General features: G+C 35.8%; 1 protein-coding gene across 8 annotated transcripts in view; it reads left to right on the plus strand.

The window, feature by feature from the left end:
* The window catches only part of SYT1 (synaptotagmin 1), a 608,049-nt gene that overhangs the window by 101,882 nt on the left and 491,205 nt on the right, over window positions 1-14,962 (plus strand). Inside the window, exon 1 of one of the 8 annotated variants that reach the window (XM_061415610.1) lies at window positions 1,399-1,614. The exons of the other annotated variants lie outside the window; for them this stretch is intronic. The gene's annotated coding sequence lies outside the window, so the exon portion shown is untranslated. Of the gene's footprint in view, window positions 1-1,398; window positions 1,615-14,962 lie in introns of those variants that run through there. 8 annotated transcript variants of the gene reach the window in all.

The following is a 14,962-nucleotide window of genomic DNA, read 5'->3' on the forward strand; positions in this document are numbered from 1 at the left end:
CGGTTCTAATGAGTCTGAACTACAGGATTCAAGAAACAAAGAAAAGCTACTGGTGATTTTGAAAAACCATATAAAGCTCAAGTTGGAAAGAACTGTTTTCCAGAGGTTTTTTTTTTTAACATTTTTTAAATAAAAATGGCACATAATTTCAGAGTAATTTATATAATTTTTGACCCTTATGTATACTGTATGGCCTAACATCTTAGTAAAGAAACAACAAAAAAGGCAACTTTACTACTCATGCTTTGTTGGGAGTTTTGCATGTCATGGAAGAAAGTAAAAGAAGGTAAAAGAGAAAATTTATGTTTATGTTTATGGTTTTACCCTGTTTGACTCCACTCATTGAGAGTTCTCTCTAACCATTAGCATTTCCAGATTTTCTCTTAACAAGCATTTTAAGTAATGGCATAAATTTTAGGAATCCTCACCTTTTCTGCTCTAATTTAAATATATAGAGAAACTGGCAATACAGTGATCTGCTCATTTCTTGAGTGAATAGGTAACTATATGTAACTGGAAAATAGAAACACCTTTCTGACTCAGTTTTTCTCACCTAGTACTTCATCTCAAAGAAGTTCCTTTAGCAACTAGTGGAATCCCTTGATAAAGCAGGTGTGAGGGACAGATGTCTTAATGTACTCCCTGCCTGGGACAGCACAATCTGTTGAAAAAAAAGAAAAAAAAAACAAACCCAGCAAGTAAAGATGCTGGAGCAAAGCAGTACATTAGTGTCACATTAAGGGAGGTTCATGGAATGTTCTAGGGGACACAAAAATGATTTCTGTGTACATCAGGGTGCGGGTAAGGATGGCTTCTGACAGATGTGAATAGGAGTGAAGATCATTTTTGAAGAATTTCAACAGAAAATGTTAAGGTAGCTAAAAATTTTAAAGGGAATGCCATGGTTTTCTCTGTAGAACTAAAAACATCAGCTTATACTTGAACTGCAGAACTTGCTTTTAGTTTATGGTCTGTGCCTATTTCCTGGCAAAGGAACAGACAGTGGAGAAGAGAGCTCTATAAAACTAACTGAACTCTGTTTTTAATAGCCCAGAATGGATCTGTAATCCATTAATTATATAGTTTTCCTTAAAGAAACTTATCTTTTCATTCTACCTCTCCGAAGTGTGTATTTCTATACTCAAAGGTCCATTTTGTGGTCTATTTAGTTCTTGTTTTGTTATCTTAAGTTTGCTATTTCAAGCTTTAAGCAGTTGTTACTCTCTTAAATTCTAGTGATTCAACATTTTTATGAGCAAGTTCATGTTGACCCAGTTGACTGCCTTCATGTCTTTCGTTGAAGTAATTATATCCCCTTTGTCTTCCTAAGTGGTGTTATTATCTTTGCAACCCTGTCTCCTGTAGCAGTCTGCTTGTTCTCTGAATCACAAGCAGTATGTCATATAAGAGAAATGAGAAAGTGGTTGTAGGCATTACTTGACTGATGAGCAGTTCTCACACATTACTAATGGCAACTTGAGAACTACTTAGACAAAAGGACACTTAACACCAGATAAAATGATCGTCTTTCCAGAAGATGGAAGCTGTAGAATTGAACTGGAGTAACTGTTGACTACTGCATCCCTTTTTTTCTGCTTGATGTTTCATCTTTTGGTAAGTGAACATAATCATTTACTACATACCTGATGCTGTACTTTAGCAAATTCATAGTAAAACCTTTTGACTCGTAAGTTAGTCAGATCTAATCAGAGGCCAAATGTGATATTGTAGTGTTTTTTTAATGTCACATAATCTATGATAAGAGCTTCCCTGGGTGGCTCAGTGGTAAAGAATTCACTTCCAAGGCAAGAGACGCAGGTTTGATTCCTGGGTCAAGAAGATCCCCTGGAGAAAGAAATGACAACCACTCCAGTATTCTTGCCTGGGAAATCCCATGGACAGAGGAGCCTGGAGTGTTACAGTTCATGGGGTCACAGGAGAGTCAGGCACAATTTAGCCACTAAACTATGACAACAGCAATCTACTATAACAGAAGTGTTTTGAGATAAAAAGGTTGTGTTTGGGATTCTTTTATAGGATTTTTCTCCTTTTTTGTTGGCTTTATTATTATTATTTTTTTTGGCCAGTATTTAAAGCATTTTATTTTTTTAAATATAAATTTATTTATTTTAATTGGAGGCTGATTACTTTAAAATATTGTATTGGTTTTACCATACATCAACATGAATCTGCCACAGGTGTACACGTGTTCCCCATCCTGAATGCCCCTCCCACCTCCCTCCCCATACCATCCCTCAAGTTCATTAGTTTGATTTTTGTTTTGCTCACTTCAGACTTTTTAACTGTGATGATATGGATAGTCTATGAAGAAGTTTCGGTCTCTTAGGGTATTATTTCATAGAATTCTTACAAAGTTTAAATTACAATACAAGATAAAGTGTTTGGAACACTGCCTGGCATACACTAATAACTCCAATAGCACTCTTTTTAGGGTGTTATAGTTAACTATTATCAGTCCATAGGTCAGTTACCTTTACTTTTCTCCAAGCAAATTTATCCTACTGCTACTGCTACTGCTGCTAAGTCACTTCAGTCGTGTCCGACTCTGTGCAACCCCAGAGACAGCAGCCTACCCGGCTCCGCCATCCCTGGGACTCTCCAGGCAAGAACACTGGGGTGGGTTGCCATTTCCTTCTCCAATGCATGAAATCGAAAAGTGAAAGTAAAGTCACTCAGTTGTGTCCGACTCCTATCAATTCCCTGGACCGCAGCCCACCAGGCTCCTCTGCCCATGGGATTTTCCAGGCAAGAGTACTGGAGTGGGGTGCCATTGCCTTCTCCGAATTTATCCTAGGTAGCCTATAAATGATCAATATAAACGGAATCACATTATTAAAAAATTAGCTCAAAATTTATAACTTATTATAAACTTTATAATATTATAAATATATTTATAAATATTATAAATATATATATATATAATATTACATAGTATTATATCAACCAAGTATGTCAGCTTTGTAAGGTGATGGGAAAATGGCATCTGTGAATCTGTTCAGGGCAAGGAAGCAGGGAGTTGGCCTGCTGTGTTCTCAGCCCTCATCTATACAGGATTTTCTGAAAACAAGCTGTCATTCAAGCTTTTTAAGAGAATTGGTTTATAGGAACAGTGAATTTATTGAATAGGTTTTGGGAATAAATAACTGTGTAACTTAACTCTTCTATTATTCTTTTCCTGAAATCTATTCACCACACCACAGCTGAAGTGGCATTTTGAAAATTCAGCTCTGATTAAGTTAGTGCCCCTTCTATCCCACTTAGAGCTCTTTGATGATTTTATAAACTTTAAGAAAAAAAATTCAATGTCCTTGCTATGACATATAAAGACCTCCGGGGTCTGGATCCTCCTTATCTTCCCAGTTTTATGGCTCCCCACTCACACTGTGCTTTCTGTGGACATTAGAAACTCTGCATATGCTGAGCCAACTCCCTGGAACCCTTTTCTCTGCAGGCCTTGCTCCACTAAGTTTTAACTATAATTTTGATCTCAACACAGTGCCTGGCACATAATTGCTCCACAATATATGTAGCATGAATGAAAAAGTGAATGGTTAATGGGATGTTACAGAGCTTCTTCTCAGAAGCTCTCTAATAAAAGATAATTTGAAAATTTTTTCATTAGTTTTCCATTTATGTAATTTTATGTTAGAATAAAGTTCAAACTCAATTTAAAGATTCCCTTCTTTGGATTCACATTCATGTATCTGAATTTTTGAAACATTTCTTATTGTGTTAGTAGAGAAAAAAGTCCTTTATCTGCAACTATGTTCTTTTCCGATTTAGAGTTAATACAATAATAAAAGGAGAAGGAGTAATATATTCTCTCTCTAAAGTTTTGGAAGATTTTGAGGTAAAGACAAAGTTCACCAAAAAATGGAATGACTGACTTCATGTATTAAATCTGTATTGAATGGTAACAACTATATTAGTGAATATGCTGTACGTGATATTAAAACTGCTTTACAATTTGTGATCTAAGGAAGATATTGTGAAAGTGTAGCCAGACAGAGATAATAAGGTAAAAAACAAAAATCTTAAAAGGAGAAAAAAAGATACATGGAAACCTCGCAATATTACTCTCTAATTGCCCAATCCCCTGTCATAGCAGCTTTGGTTGGTTAAGATGAGGAACTGTGAGTACAATTACTTTGAAAGAAAAAGTGTTTGGACTGCAGAAGCTGATGAATTTTCTTCCATTCCTAGGGTAGAAAAAATAAATATATAACTTCTGAGCTTTATTCTCTATGTAACAATTTTGTTGAGATCAAATGAGTGTGAAGAATTTAGAATCCTGTACAATTCTAAAATGTTGATATGAGTAATAATACTTTTCTATTAACTAGTAGAATGCCAATAAATTCTGATATGTTATGGAGAAAATTGACCTATTTTATGTGCACTAAATAAAAGAGAAGTGAGACCCAATTAGAGATGAGAAAATATTCCTAATCTTACTTCTCAACTATAAAACATTGTTCATAATTTTAAATCTCTCAAGATTTCATTATTCATTTTTATTTCTCTCTGTTAAGTTTCACATATCTTGAAAAAGAATGTTTGTTGTCTGAATTACTTCTTGAAAAATAGAAATTAAGTATTGTATGACTATTTTAAGCTCCCTGGTTTGTTTTTTATTCCTTACTTTTGCAAGCTAGAGAGGATAATTAAGAGTGTAGATTTTTAAAGAGAAAATGCTTGGGTGTAAATGTCAACTTCTTTCTGTCAATCTAAATTACTGGTTAGAGGTCAGTCTACCTTACTGGTTAGATGTGCAAATTACTTAGTTTTTGTGTGCCTGAGTTTTTCATATTCCATCATATGGTTGTGATAATTAACTATCGGTAAAATTCTTTGGAATATAATCTGGCTCATAATAAGGGTTCTATTAGAGTCATTGTTGTCGCCATTGTTATTACTGATTGAGCAGATAGCATGAGCAGGGAGACGTACCCCTGAGTAAAGGAAACAGAACCTGACCTCTGCTGTACTGGGGAGTGTAGTCTCTAATCTTCTCTCTTGGCTTCCTACTAGATTTCTGTGTCTAGTTGACCTGGTATTTCAAATACAAGATATTTCAATCCAAAACGAGTACATGCTTTCCCCTCAAGCCTACCTCTAGTCCCCATAACACTTAACATCTTTAAAAGGGTTATCCGGTAAACTGAACGTTACTTCAGTTACGTTTTATAGGAAACAACTTCCTGAGCGCCCTCATGGGTGGGACACGGGTCAGCCAGCTGGCAGGAATCCCACAGCGTGAGTCCTGGACCTGACAGCTGGACTGAGGCTGCTCGTCAGGCACCTTTTGTAAGAGTCGTTGCCAAATAGACCATGTTTTCTGGAACCCAGTAGAACATCCAAACATATTCTTTAATAAGTGAATGTAATGAAACCTAGTTAATTAATCAGAGTTAGCATTTTGACTGTATCTTTTTTATGTTCTGTTAGAAGACAGGAAGTGAGAAGGGGGCCCATCCTTTCTGAATAGGAAGTATTTAAAAACCTTAATCATTCATTGGTCATTTCTCCTCATTCTATCTTCATAACTCTAAGGCTGGTACCATTATCATGGCTTAAAAGAGAAGACTCAAGAATTTGAATAATTCTCTTAAGATTCCTGAGCTGGCGTATGTTAAAATCATAGTTTAATCCCAAGCCTGTCTGATTCTAAGGACCTGCAATCTTTCTAATGCACCATTTTGCCTATTTATTTTACCTACCAATCTAGAGTAGTTTCATCTTACACCACATTTTTAGCTTTTCACAGCATATATGTCAAACATTCTGTCATATCACTAGCTTCAGATAAGTCAGAGTAAAAGTAATGACAAGGTAAGTCATATGTTTATTTACAGAACCTTAGACAGAATTCAGAGGTATGGTTCAAAAATTGAAGTATATGAATTAATCCCATATTATATATTTTGGATAGCATATTGAAGAAATTACTTACTACTCCTATGTTATTTTTATACATATAAAACACTCAAAAAGTTAATATTCATAAAATCCTTGTTTTGCTAATAACTATTGTGAGAAATTTTAGTGAAATAATCATTGACTTCTGATTACATATGACTACTAAGTCAATATATGCTTCTACTCTCTTTAAATTTTCCAGTATATTTTTTAAACAATTCCTTGTTCAAAAATTAAATACCAAGGATGGTAAGATATTAGCTAATATTTGAGCATAAACTATTAGGGACAATGATGTAGTTTTATTTTCTGGTTTTAAAGTAGAGAAGGGCATCTTGGTCAGCCTGTCACAGTGATGACATATTTTCTGAATTATTTTTTCTCACATATCTTATGCTCAATTCATCAAATATTTATTAGGTTCATACTGTGGTCAAAGGATCGCAATGTGCTCAGTCGTGTCTAACTTTGCGGCCCCACAGACTGTAGCCCCACCAGGCTTCTCTGTCCATGGAATTTTCCAGGCAAGAATATTGGAATGGGTTGCCATTTCCAACTCCAGGAGATCTTCCCAATCCAGGGATGGAAGCTGTGTCTCCTGCATCTCCTGCTTTGACAGGTGGGTTCTTTACCACTGGTGCCACCAGGGAAGCCCAAAGAGTCACTGTGGAGGGTATAAGAGAGGTTAGAATATAATTTTTCCCCTTGAGGAATTCATAACCTGATGGTAAAAGCAGACTTGTATGCAATCAACTGAGGTATTTAGAAGAAAAAAGTATGTCTTTTAATAGCAACACAAAGTACTCTAATATTGTAAAAAAAAGCAAGGTTAGAGATCAGGGCACTATGGAGCTTGGAATGAAGTGGCAGGATATTAAAGAGAAGACATCAGTTATGAAGCTAAAGCATATATAGGCAGTAACATGATAAGAGGTGGATTAGTTGGTGGCCTGAAAGAATAGAAGGGAAAGAATATCAGGGACATTTCAGGGAAAGAATCAATAATCTGTGACATTTAATCAGATATGGGACTGGAAGTTAAGTCGAGTCAAAGATGAATTTCAGTTTTCTTATCAGATACTAAGCCAGGGAACACAAAATAAGAAAAAAGATATAAGGGAAATTGCATTGTTTCATTTGAGGTTTGTGGGTTTAATGTACCAGTAGGATATCTATAAGTAGCTAGCCATCTAGAGGAAATTTGGGTCTAGAATATAGTGAGGAGGAAGCAGAAAAAGAAGCTACAATAAAACTCAAAACTACAGAAACCAAAAAGTATGGGCATTGACACAGCACCACAGTTTCAAATAGTAGAATGCTGCTTAGACCACTGAAGACTGAGAATTAGGTGTTCGGTTTGACATCCATGAGATGCATGATGGCTTTGATATAATGAATGAGGAAGCCAGATTCCTGAACTGAATAGATACGTGGAATTAAATGCAGAAAAGTTCACTATGACTTTTTCACTTGGACTTCCCTGGTGGCTCAGACAGTAAAGCGTTTGCCTACAATACAGGAGACCCTGGTTCAATCCTTGGGTGGGGAAGGTCTTCTGGAGAAGGAAATGGCAACCCACTCCAGTACTCTTTCCTGGAAAACCCCATGAATGAACCTGGTAGGCTACCGTTCATGGGGTCACAAAGAGTCAGATACAACTGAGCGACTTTGCTTCACTATGAAAATGATGAAGAGAAAAGTGAGTAAAGGCTAAAAGGATAGTTGATGTGGAATTAATATTTTGGCTTAGTGTGAAGAAAAATGAACTTGTTTATAAACTGGTCAAAAACAAAAATACAGAAGGAAAGAACAAAGATTCTTAACCCAAGGTCAAAAGAGTAGGAGTCTATTTAGAGCTTCAGGTTGACTTTGAACTCTTAAAAGCATAAACAATATATTGTGTGAATTTTTATGTGAAGAGTTATGAGATTCTCCTAAGGATCTATAGTTCTTACTTCTACCCCCCCCAAATAAATTTTGGAATCTCAGAAATATACAGCAGGAATATTTTATGGCCATACCCAAGGAAACAGCATCAAATTAATTCAAGAGGATTTATATGCTATGCCATTTCATTGCAGATTTCATCTGTGAATCTCTAAGTGTTCCATGTATTTGGAAAAGAATATCTTATATCATTTCTTAATTTACTCTGAATTCAGAAAAGTAAATAGATCAAAAAGAATCTTCACTGTACATATTACCTAAGAGATAACTGAGTACTTGCCCAATCTGTGTCAGGCATAGAGCACAACAGACTCAGACAGGACATCTAACCTAGATGCCATGCCAACGGGATTGAGTAATATTTTAGCAGACAAAATATCTAAGCTGAAACACGAAGAACCAATTCATTCAAGAAATTTTTATTGAGTGTTCATATAGGCCAGATACTCTCCACATGCTGGTACTGTGGGCAAGAATAAGACAGAAATGTCTGCCTTCATGTGTGGTAGCAAGAGGGAGACAAAATAAACAAGTGGACAAATAAACCAAAGTCTATCATATCAGGTCTTGAACTTATAAAGAAAGTACACAGGGGGAGTGGGTACAGTGGCAATGGAAGACTTCCTGACACTTGATCAAGGACTAGAATGAACTGAGGAACTGAGCCATGCAAATATCTAGGGAAGGTCATTAGTGGCAGAAGAGCAACAGCAATGGCCCTAGGTAGGAACATGGTCTGTTGAGCTGGAGAAGACAGAGATGAGGAAGGGAGGTGAGGCCAGCCAAGGCTTATGGGCCGTGATCAGAAACTGGAATAGGAATACGTCACGTGAATATTGGAGGAAGTGTCTTGACTTATTCCAGAAGTTCGATTTGACTGTGATGTGAAAACTGCTGAAAGTGAAGAAATGAGGTGGGAGATGGCTATAATAGTATAGTATTATCATTTTCATGAGATAGAACTAGAAAAATGATATACTACCACCAGCCTTCAATACACTAGAAACCTAAGGTTTGCAGACCAGTGACATCACCAGATAACTATATTATCCAGGATTTCTACAAAGAGAGACAGATTGTTTCTCTCTTTGTCCAAGACACTATCTTGAGTATAGTGCTTTAGATTGAGATAGATGTATTCTAATATAGTAGGTTTAGATGATTTTGTACATTGTCTTAATTTGCAATGCTTAAAGTTCTAAGAGTTTCCAAAGTAAACATATTTCACTGATTTGTATGTGCATATTTTAAAAACTAAGAAAATAATTAAAGTAGCTTGAATTTTTTATTATAACCCTAAAATTTCATCTGTTTATTACAAATAATGGTTCAGTCATTAATTAGACTTGGTTTAAAATTTATAAATTTTGTAAATTATTTTATTTTATATCTGATTTAAGAAACTGGTAAATTCTGGGCTTTTCGGTGGTAAAGAATCTACCTGCCAACCAGGAGACGTGGGCTCAGGTCCTGGGTTGGAAAGATCCCCTGGAGAAGGAAATGTCAACCCACTCCAGTATTCTTGCCTGGGAAATCTCATGAACAGAGGAGCCTGGTGGGCTGCAGTCAGTGGGGTCACAGAGATGGACACAAGTGACTAAGCAGCAGCAGCAGCAAAAGTTTACTTAACTGTTCAAAGTTGATACCATTTTTGTCTACTTATATTATTTTTTATTGCCTAAATAATCATAGAAACATTCATCATTTTTAAAAAATGATAGATAATTTATGAAGTTTAGGTTCAAACCTTCGTGATTCCTATTACATGAACAAGCTATTTCAAGAGAGGCTTTCTTATCCAATTACATTGTACTTTCTCAAGTCTGGGTTTTCTCATATATGGATTCTTCTGACAGTTGACAGTGTTATCCAAAAATCTGGGACTGAGTACTGTGCTCAAAATAAATTTATTCTATAAATTACACCATATTTTTTTTTTTTTACAATTTACTCCATTTGTTTATTTATAGACTCTTTTCTCATCAAAGTAGAAAGCCTCTTTTGTAAATTATAAAAGTTTTTATTGTGACTCAATTATAACCTGGTTCATTTAGTTCTTGTTTACATGAAAATTTTGAACATGTTTACTGAAAAATAATACAGAACCTTCATTATTGTAGTTAATTTTTCATGATTTTTGTTGCCTTTTAATGAATGTTTGCATCTTTTACAATTTCTTAAATTTTAAATAGATTTTCTAAAATGTTTACTATGTATATATTTGTTCATGTCTTAAATTTTTACCTTGGAGCTCTAACATTTGCACTGATATAGAATTTAGCGAATACAATAGTAACAGAGTATTAATTGAATTTTTCAAGAACGTAGGCAACATGAAGACAGAGAGTTGATCTGCCTTACTTGCTCCTGTAAATTCAGACCTACAGAAGTGTCTAGCACAAAGTAGGTGCTCTATAAATATATTGATATAAAGGAGAGAAGAAAGAAGAGATTGACAACAAGAGAAAAATAAAAAATGAATTAATAAGACAGTTCTTGCCCTGAAGAGACTTAGAGGCCAGATAAGGAAATACATTATATGCATAAAAAACTGATTAGCAATCAATACAGTGACATGCGTTCCATTATACCATAATTGTATGTTCTTTTAGAATTCAAGAATGGGAACCTATAGGCTGTAGTGTTTTTAAATTTGAAATTGTGTTAACTTCTTGTTAAAAAGGGTAATAATGGCAGTAATGGTAACATTCAGTTCAGTTCAGTCACTCAGTCGTGTCCAACTCTTTGAGACCCCATGAATCGCAGCACTCCAGGCCTCCCTGTTCATCACCAACTCCCAGAGTTCACCCAAACTCATGTCTATCCAGTCGGTGATGCCATCCAGCCATCTCATCCTATGTCATCCCTTTCTCCTCCTGCCCCCAATCCCTCCCAGCATCAGAGTCTTTTCCAATGAGTCAACTCTTCACATGAGGTGGCCAAAGTACTGGAGTTTCAGCTTTAGCATCACTCCTTCCAAAGAACACCCAGGACTGATCTCCTTTAGGATGGACTGGTTGGATCTCCTTGCAGTCCAAGGGACTCTCAAGAGTCTTCTCCAACACCACAGTTCAAAAGCATCAATTCTTCGGTGCTCAGCTTTCTTCACAATCCAACTCTCACATCCATACATGACCACTGGAAAACCATAGCCTTGACTAGATGGACCTTTGTTGGCAAAGTAACGTCTCTGCTTTTTAATAAGCTATCTAGGTTGGTCATAACTTTCCTTCCAAGGAGTAAGCGTCTTTTAATTTCATGGCTGCAGTCACCATCTGCAGTGGTTTTGGAGCCCAAAAAATAAAGTCTGACACTGTTTTCACTGTTTCCCCATCTATTTCCCATGAAGTGATGGGACCAGATGCCATGATCTTCATTTTCTGAATGTTGAGCTTTAAGCCAACTTTTTCACTCTCCTCTTTGCGTTTCATTAAGAGGCTTTTTAGTTCCTCTTCACTTTCTGCCATAAGGGTGGTGTCATCTACATCAACCCAACAAGACTTATTAAGTGCTAACATTTCAAGTGAATTAAATTATCCAGTCCTCACAATAGCAATACTGGAGAATTGTTATTTATTACACATGTTTTTCTTTTAGATAAAGGAATTGAGAATTATAACTAGAAAGTTCTAAAATTAGAACCCAATGTCAACCAAAAAATAAGACTGTGAGAGTTCAATTCAGCCCTTTACTGTAAATATAACTCAAAAAAACCTTTTTTCATACAGGATTTGTTTTTTTATTTCAATTTTATCATTTTTCCTTAAATTGGATTTATAGTAAAATAGTGAAATTGTAAGTCTCTCAGTCGTGTCAGACTCTTTGGGACCCCCATGGACTATACAGTCCATGGAATTCTCCAGGCCAGAATACTGGAGTGGGTAGCCTTTCCCTTCTCCAGGGGATCTTCCCAACCCAGGGATCAAACCCAGGTCTCCCACATTGCAGGCGGATTCCTTACCAGCTGAGCCACAAGGGAAGCACAAGAACACTGGAGTAGGTAGCCTATTGCTTTCTCCAGGGGATCTTCCCAACCCAGGAATTGAACTGGGGTCTCCTGCATTGCAGGTGGATTCTTAAAGTATCAGGGTAGCCCAAAAATGTGCCTGTCAGATGTGAGATACATAAAATAGTTATAAATAATTGTAACAATATAAATATTATTTCAGACTATTTAAAAGTTCAAACATGTTTAATAGCACACACTTTTATTATGCTTCTTTGAATATTTTATTGAAAGAGTACCCTTTTGAAACAGGCAACTAAAGAACATCTAAGAACATATTGGTGTTGTGCTGAGTCTAACATTTTGTCTCTAGATTTGTAACCTTGCCTATGAATTCTCTCTTTCTTATTCTTTCTCATTCTCTTTCCCTGCTCTACTCATACATGGAAGAAAGTCTGCTAGAACTTGAGCTGTGCAGAATAAAATGTTAATTTCTTGGCTTATTCAACCTAAGAATGATGGTAATATGCTTAGAAGTTATCGTGATAAATTGAGGCTGTGACTGAATCAATGCCATAAAATTAATTACATGTCTTTAGTGGGCTGGAAGAAGCACAAGCTGCAATCAAGATTGCTGGGAGAAATATCAATAACCTCAGATATGCAGATGACACCACCTTTATGGCAGAAAGTGAAGAGTAATTAAAAAGCCTCTTGATGAAATGGAAAGAGGAGAGTGAAAAAGTTGTCTTAAAGCTCAACATTCAGAAAACAAAGATCATGGCATCTGGTCCCATCACCTCATGGGAAATAGATGGGGAAACAGTGGAAACAGTGTCAGACTTTATTTTGGGGGGCTCCAAAATCACTGCAGATGGTGATTGCAGCCATGAAATTAAAAGACTCTTGCTCCTTGGCAGGAAAGTTATGACCAGGCTAGACGGCATATTAAAAAGCAGAGACATTACTTTGCCAACAAAGGTCCATCTAGTCAAGGCTATAGTTTCTCCAGTGGTCATGTATGGATGTGAGAGTTGGACTTTGAAGAAAGCTGAGCGCCGAAGAATTGACGCTTTTGAACTATGGTGTTGGAGAAGACTCTTGAGAGTTGCTTGGACTGCAAGAAGATCCAACCAGTCCATCCTAAAGAAGATCAGTCCTGGGTGTTCTTTGGAAGGAGTGATGCTAAAGCTGAAACTCCAGTACTTTGGCCACCTCATGCAAAGAGTTGACTCATTGGAAAAGACTCTGATGCTGGGAGGGATTGGGAGCAGGAGGAGAAGGGGATGACAGAGGATGAGATGGCTGGATGGCATCACTGACAGGATGGACATGAGTTTGGGTGAACTCTGGGAGTTGGTGATGGACAGGGAGGCCTGGGGTGCTGCAATTCATGGGGTCACAAAGAGTCGGACACAACTGAGCAACTGAACTGAACTGGAGTCTCATACAATACATTTATTATATATATATAAAATAAATATATATGCTCTCTGTATAAATCTGTTCTCCCAGTATCTTTTACAAAATGGTACTTCAGGTCAGAGTTCACCCAAATTACCACAGTGGTCGAGTGTTGCTGGTGTTGTTAGTTTGTTGTCTAGTAATTAGTATACCACTAACCATGGCCAACAATAGTTCATGGCATAAAAGTATAGATGATGTGGACTATGGTAGTTTTAGCAAATCTCTAGACTAGATTCTTTCCCTAACCAAATTTATCTTATGAAGAGGTCCAAATCTCTTTTGAATAATTTAAAATCAAACTTGAAAATACATTTACAAAAGAAAAAAAGAAACATTCATTTGCAAAAGGAAAAAAGAAATATATTTATTTGTCCTCACTAACAAAGGAGTAGAGAAACTGAAGACAATCAATTGAACAAAAACAGGTAGTTAAAATTCACAGTGTAGTCTATGATGAAATTTTCAAAAGAAAAATATGAAAGCAGATGCATTGTTTTGTGGATTAAATCAAACAAGAGGGCCAGCGCTTTCAAACTCCATTATTCTGATCAACTTACACAGAAATATTATATAAAATTCTTTTTAGCTTTTATCCTATATTGATCAACATGGTAAAGAAATTCTCCCTTGGCTTTTTTTTTTTTCTTCTAAAAAAATCCAAATAAATTTTAATTCTAATAATAAAGAAAAAACTTGTTTTTCTAAGTATTTTATGCTACGTTAACATTCTATACTTAGAAGAAAATTGCTATGTTGGTTTGACTTGGACTATGTTTTATAGCAAGGAAATATGTTGATAATGAAAAAGGCACTTTTATTCACTGGACTGAGAATCAAAAGACACAAGTTACAGCTTCTACTAAGCGACCAATAGGCCATGAGAACTTGGGCAGGTGAATCTCTATTTCTAAACATTTTATCAACATTTTATCACTGACTCCTTTAGAGAATCTGGTGAAAATGCACAAATACATAAATACCTATAATTTTATGTAATATTTTAGGGGTTTGCAGTCCAACAGGTAACGAAATCAAGGGCTAGATAATTCCTTAAGTCCTTTTGAATTCTATGTTTTTAATATAATTCGCAAACATTTTGTCTTGTTATTTCTTTAACAGGGAAAAAATTTGGTGCAGTTAAGAGCCTACCTCTCCCTTTTCCCTTCTCCCCTATGTTTTGCCTTTGCACGTCGCAAACAAGATTTTTCCATGTAATTATCTTGCAGGGCATCTTGGCATAAGGACATTCAAATGTAATCATTCTTTACATTTTTGTGTCTTGGATAATTCTGCGGTATATTGTCTATGATCTATTTATATACAAAGTAAAAAATCTGAAGTAATGCATCATAAACTAGTTATTTATATTTTCTTTACCTAGATTCACTGAGCCATTTAACTTACACTGACTGCTGTAACATTAATTTTCCATATTAAAGCAGTGCTCAAATTAACCTTTTTAAATTACACTATAAAAAATCAGCATACATAAGTAAAAATTAAGGGGCTCATAACCAAACAACCTTAGGCAGTTTTTCTTGAAAAACTTTAGCTTAAGCACATTCCTTTAGATTATTTAAGCTATTTAATATATTAAAACAGTTTGTATCTAACCCGGTGAAATTTATAGTACATGTGTTCCACAGAAGACAGTAATTGATA

The sequence above is a fragment of the Bos javanicus genome, chromosome 5 (assembly GCF_032452875.1).
Source record: "Bos javanicus breed banteng chromosome 5, ARS-OSU_banteng_1.0, whole genome shotgun sequence".
Lineage (NCBI taxonomy): Eukaryota > Metazoa > Chordata > Mammalia > Artiodactyla > Bovidae > Bos > Bos javanicus.